Genomic DNA, 6,851 nt, shown 5'->3' with positions numbered 1-6,851 from the left:
CGGAGCATCCGTACCGTTGGAACAAGAAAGCATTCATTAAGAACCGAGTAGAAAGAAAGGTTGAATGACCAAGATTGACAAGAGAACAGATCCGTGAATGGGTTGTACAGTTTAATCCTGCGGTTGAAGTGCCCTTGTCACTTCCGGAAGGTACAGTAACGAGAATAAGTGGACAAAGAAAAGCATCTTTTGAGAGCTTGAGTACTGGTTGACGCATCTGATATGACACAATCTTGATGTCATGCACATTGAGAAGAATGTGTTTGACAATATATTCAATATCGTGATGGATATATAAGAAAAAGTGAAAGATATTTGAATCCACAGAAGGACCTCAAGTCATATGTATCGACAGGAGCTTTAGGTGGACGAAAGGAGGTCGAACGTGATGCCTAAAGGCATATATACCTTGACCAAGGAGCAGATATGTGAATAGATTAGTCATCTAAAGTTTCCTGATGGTTGTGTATCTAATTTGGTCCATTGTGTCAACATGAAGGAATTGAGGCTTCACGGCATGAAAAGTCATATTGTCACGTATTCATGCAGAAGTTAATCCCGATTGTGTTTTGTGAAATGCTTCTTGAGCCTGTGTGGAGTGCGTTGACAGAGGTCAGCCTTCTATTCCAGATTCTATGTACGACGACGCTCGATGCGAACAAGGTACAAAAATTGGAGACTAGTGTCGCAACCAGCTTGTGCAACCTCGAGAAAATATTTCCGCCAGCTTTCTTCGACTCAATGAAGCACCTAATTGTTCACCTGCCATCTGAAGCACGCGTGGGAGGGCTCGTGCAATATAAGTGGATGTATCCATTTGAGAGTAATTAGTACACGAGTTATTCTTATTTTTTGAAATACTTCTAGCGTTATGATGGTTCTAATAAATATTCGATTACTAGATTTCTTCAAGACCTGAAAATGAAGGTGAAAAACAATTCACAGGTCGAGGCGTCAATTGTAGAGGCTTACCTTGTAGAAGAAATCGATCTCTTCACTTCTCACTACTTTGAGCAAATTCTTTGCAAACAGAACAGACCACGCAAAAATGACGACCTTTGTATGAAAGATGCTCGTATCCAACGGTGTGTTTTCAACTACCTTGGTCGAGATAGTGGTGCATCAAATAAGAGATGGCTCAGTAGAGCATAACACCACATAATCGAGACGTACATATTGACCAACTGTGAAGTAGACACGTTATACTACGAGTAAGTGTAAAGATACCAATATAATTCACATTGTTAATTTGGACTTTTAACCTATGTATTGATATGTATGTGAACATTTCCTTTTTGAATGAACTTTACGATCACCATCATGCGGAGGACCCCATTATTGATGAGCTAGTAGCTACTCAATTCAAGAATTAGTTCAAACGTCGTGTAAGTTGTGTCTTTTGAATTGTGTTATAACTGTAATTTATCAAAATATGATTTCTCTAATATGTGCAACACAGATTAAATTCGAATTGAATTACACAAACAACAAGCTTCTGAAGTTGCATTATTGGGGTCCTACAACTGAGGTCACAATATTCCCGTGCTACTTTGTAAATGGTAACAATTTCAACACTGAGTTGCACAGCGTACGCAAGTCAACTATGAATTGTGGAGTGTGTGTCAAAAGCTTATCATATACAGAGACGGATTGTGACTTCTATAGGATTCCCAAAGAGCTAATTAAGTTAGATTACCCACTTATTCCAAACAAGCAAATCGTTCTGTTTAAATGTCGTTGGGTCGATCCCGTGAGAGGTATGAAGGTACATCCTCGTTATCACCTTTTTGATGTAAACTTCAAGAAAGTATACCAAAAGAATGAACCATTCATCCTGGCATAACAAGTAGTACAAGTCTACTACACGGAATACCCTAGCATGAAGAAAGACAAAGTGGAATAGATGGCTATCTGCAAAACAAGAGCCAGACGAGTCAATGATGACTCTTGATGGACCGAAGTTGATTTTCAAAAGAATGAGACAATACCTACTCCCCAAGTTGCGATGGACAACCATACTTTTGACCTGCATGGCCCAAATGGTATACGATTAGTCGTTGAGCTTTCCGTTGCTAATCAACAAGTAGTAGATACATCTCGATCGGGGAATTTTGAATCTGATGATGAGTCTGACGAAGATAGCTTTGATAATGATTACTAGACTGAAAAAGACAATAATTATGATTGACATTTAGCGTTTCTGTATCATGTGTTTGTGTATTTTACTAATAGAAATTTGTATAAATTAGAAAATTACCGATAATAATTTGTAGAAATAGTTTACCAGCTAAATTAGAAGTACACTTTGCAAACTAATTGTCCATATCGATAAAAAAAATTTAAAAACAAAATACAACATTTTTTTATTTAGGAACCATAAAAAAAATAGGAAGCCGTTCCAACTTTGCACGGACGTTAATAAGATAAACCGTTCCTAAATATATTACAATACCCTAAATAAAAAGAAGGAAAAATCAGAATATAGAAACGGTTAATTTATTTTGGTCGTTCGAAAATAAGTTCCAACAAATTTAATTTCGCGCTATAAGAAAACTGGAGGAAAAATTAAATATAAGAAAGGTTATTTATTTTTTACCGTTCCACAAGATGAATTTAAGTAACACCGTTAGCAAATATATAAAATATTTGTTCCTAAAACGAATAAGGAAAACGGTTCCTAAATGAGCTCCAGAGACCGTCCCTAAATATGTCCTCAAATAGCTCGTTCACTTCCCGATTATGATATCTTAACATCTAGAACCCTGATTAATTCCAAACTTAAATGCAGAGCAATACTTTCATATATGAACATATCTAGCGGTCTAATCTAAAATCAAATGGTCTGATTGACAATCGTGTCGTTTTTGACCTCGTTGATTGTGTATCAGATGTGATATCTCAGTATCTGTATAACAAAGATGTCCAAAATTTCATCGAATGTAGAATTTCCATTTAACAACATCCCACAATTTGATTAAAATTTTAATGATCTGATTAGATGATCCAATATAATAATATACGATGCTACTTATATCTATGTAAGACTAACAATCTTATATATACAAATATACTTGATCTTCTAAACATGCATCAGTTTAATTCGTAGCATTATATGTTTCCAATGGCTTTAATTAATTATTAGTCTACTTTTTTCTGATCATTAACATGTCTGAGATAATTTTTTCTGCATTTTTTATTTTTCTGAATTCTCTGAAAAAGTAATTTTGGCACAAAGTTAGGAACGATTTTTAATAAATATGAACAGTCTCATTAAAAATATACCAAAACAACACTTAGCAGATTTTTTCTCTTTTCCTCCATCTCTCTCCCTACACTCTCCTCACAACTTTTTGCCTCCCGTGCCGTCAATCGCCGTCCTCATGACTCATGCCGTCAGTCGCCATCCTCATGACTCTACATGAAAGCCACCTTCCACACTTCTCATTTTCTTTTGTTTTGTGATTCGTCCCCGTCCCCCCCCTCCCCCCTAACTATTTTTCTTCTTTTTCTTCACAAATTTTTCTTACCTTTATCCCCCATTTTCATAAAAAAAAAATTCCCTTATTTTCGTAAAAATATAAACCCCAATTTTCATAAAAACTTTCACCCAATTTTTGAAAATTTTTGAATGGACATTTTGGGAAAACAATTCAGAAAATATTATGAGAATATATTTCTGAAAATATTTTCAGAATGTATTTCTAAAATTTTTATACATTTTTTAAATTTTAAAAAAGTTTCATAACTTTTGATAATTTTAAAAATTTTCTATAAATGTTTTGTAATTTTCCTAATTTTTTGTAAACTTTTTGGTAATTTTTAAAAATTTTCTGTAAATTTTTTATATTTTTAAAAATTTTCTTTCAATTTTTTGTGATTTTTAAAAATTTTCTATCAATTTTTTCTGATTTTTAAAAGTTTCTGTAAAAATTTATTTTATGTAATTTCTGCAATTATAGAAATAAATAGTTGTGTAAGAATTTCTGCAATTATAGATTTTATGTAATTTCTGTAATTATAGAAATTTGTGTAATTTATGCAATTTATTGTGTAATTTATTATGTAATTTATGTGTAATGTATGCAATTTATGTGTAACTTATTGTGTAATTTATGTGAAATTTATTAAGTAATTTATTCCCTTTATGTGTAATTTAGGTATTTTATGTGTAATATTATTTTTTACATGACATTAGCCCAATTTCCCCAATATTAATATTTTTACATAATAATCACAAATAATCACAAAAATTAAAACAATATTCCCAATAATAACATTCTACATAATAATGTGAATAATAAAAAAATTTTGACCAATTTTCCCAATATTAACATTTCTACATAATAAATGTAAGTAATCAAAAAAATCACACCAATGTTCCAAATAATAACATTTTTACATAATAATGTCAATAATAAAAAAAAATAGACTAATCTCCCCAATATTAACATTTCTACATAACAAATGTAATAATCCGAAAAATTGGAAAAATATCCCAATATAATATTTTACATAATAATGTTAATAATAAAAAATTTTAGACCAATTTTACCAATACTAATATTTTTACATAATAATAAAAAATAATCAAAAAACTTAGAACAATATTCCCAATACTAACATTAATGTCAATAATCATAAAATTTAGACCAATTTCCCAATATTAACATTTTTACATAATAATCACAAAAATTATGACAATATTCTGAATAGAACAAATAGAGGACAATATTTCCAATTATTAATAATTATTTAAAAATATATAGTTTCTTTGTAACTACGTACAAACAGATCACGTATTCCTTTAATCTTGTTTAGCCCATTAACTGAACTTTTCCAGTAGAACTCGTTACGTTTATCCATCTTTATCTATCAACAAAAGACAATGTTGATAAAAAGATGGATAAACTTGACGAGTACTACTACAAAAATTCATGTAATAGGCTAAACAAGCTTAAAACAATTCTTGGCCCGTTTGTATATGTTCACAAGAGAATTATATATTTTTAAATAATTAATGAGTACAATAACCATAACTTCATGATAATATTTTCGATATGTAAGATTTATTATATTCTTTTTTATTTACATCGTTATATTTTTGTGGCCCAAATGACTTTCTTTTAAATGGCCCACATGAAAGCCCATGACCCGACCCAGTTAGCAGCCCACAACCCAACCCATCTCCATCCCCTTATATCTAACCCTAACCTATCTCTATCTCTCATTCTCACTCTCCTCTTCTTCACTGCACCGTCTGTTCTCTCTTCTGAAATCTCTTTAAGATCTTTTCCTTACTTTCTCACCGGTTAAAATGGTGGCCTTCCTTTGCTAAGGTAATGGCGTAAGGAAAGCGACCATGGCTTTCCATCTACATCACTTCTCTCGACCCTATAAATAGGGTTTTCTCCTCTTTGGCAAAACACGGTTAAAAAGTGAGAAAACCTTCTTGAGCCTTGTTATTTCTTTGTGAAATACTTGAGTTGGGTCTTTGTGACCGAGTGATACAGTGATCTGAGTTTTGGTTGGATTTTTGGCTTTGTGGAGTTACCGTGGGTAGCTGTTTGGGTGCGGTGCTCTTCTATGGTCGTGTTCCCTTGTCTTGGATCTGGCTTAATCTGAGCCGATTTCTTATTACGACTATTATTTATATTATTCATTTATTCTTTGTTATTATTTATTAAATCTGTAATATTCTTAAGGAGTTTCGTACTCCATTATTGTAATAGTTGGTTTGGCTATCTTAGTGATATCCACTCTACAATGGTATCAGAGCCTCGTCTCTGATCCCCGACTCGTCTAGTGGTTGTAACTCTTCAAACCCCTCCTTTTAAATTCCGTACTTATTTTTCTATCATATTATTTTTCAATCTATTAACGCGGTGCTTATCCCTCTGATTTCCCACCTGGCCAGATGTAGCACCCCCTTCGCTACAAGGCTATATCTTCCCTAAACGTCATACTTATAATAATCCCTATGTTCATATATATAAATTTGCACATAATCAACTAATCAATTTGCATACTTAATCCCAACGTCATAACGACACAATCAACCCAAAACATCATATATACAAATCAAACACCACAACTAATCCACCACAGTTAATCTCCACGTCTACGTTCTCTCTATACAACAAAATGTGTTTTGTATTATAACTGACAAAGAGGAGAAAACAGCATACTGGCCCGACCTGCCTGGGTATAGCGCGTGGACCTAATCTTCAACTGTCAGACACCTCAAAGTCTATTCCTGAAAGAAAATGTCAGCAGGGGAATGAGCCTGCCACTCAGTAAGCAAATAACCAGTCCTATCTATATATGCATGTCAACCATAGCCCAAACAAGATAAATAAGTAACACGAATGGAATACAAGCAAATTTAATTCCAACATAATCAACTTTATTACACCACATGACTATCTCATAATAAGACAACTAACCAAACTCTATTTTTCCTAGTTTGCTTACCAGAAGGTGATATTGTGTTTTTCCCGCCAACTCAATCTCACCGTTATATAAATTCAAGTGAACCCCCTTGACAGCCGGCTCATCAATCTCGCACATAGCTGTTTCATTTCGCACATAGCATTTTCTTTTCGCACATAGCATCGCATCAAAGCTCTTTTCATTGCGCACATAGCATTTTCTTTTCGCACATAGCACTTTCTTTTCGCACATAGCATTTTCAACACGTCAAGGGGTATTCACGCCACAATTATATTCAATTTCCACCACTCCCTCATTTCCACATATCACCATTCTTGTAAGCAACTAGTAACGTAAAACAATATAGCATTACATTCTCATTCTCAGACACCCACAACACAACATACAACAAACATGATATT

The 6,851-nt window shown here is 33.2% G+C and overlaps 1 long non-coding RNA gene across 1 annotated transcript in view; it reads right to left on the bottom strand.

Moving 5' to 3' along the window:
* LOC105172300 overlaps positions 6,033-6,851 on the bottom strand; it is a 3,941-nt gene continuing 3,122 nt past the window's right edge. The window contains exon 3 of the long non-coding RNA XR_848639.2: positions 6,033-6,253. This is a non-coding gene — a long non-coding RNA (uncharacterized LOC105172300). The remainder of the gene's footprint in view (positions 6,254-6,851) is intronic.

This window comes from Sesamum indicum, linkage group LG10 (assembly GCF_000512975.1).
Source record: "Sesamum indicum cultivar Zhongzhi No. 13 linkage group LG10, S_indicum_v1.0, whole genome shotgun sequence".
Taxonomy (NCBI): domain Eukaryota; kingdom Viridiplantae; phylum Streptophyta; class Magnoliopsida; order Lamiales; family Pedaliaceae; genus Sesamum; species Sesamum indicum.
Note: the sequence above shows the minus strand (reverse complement) of the source record. Positions and strands in the feature narration are given on the sequence as shown.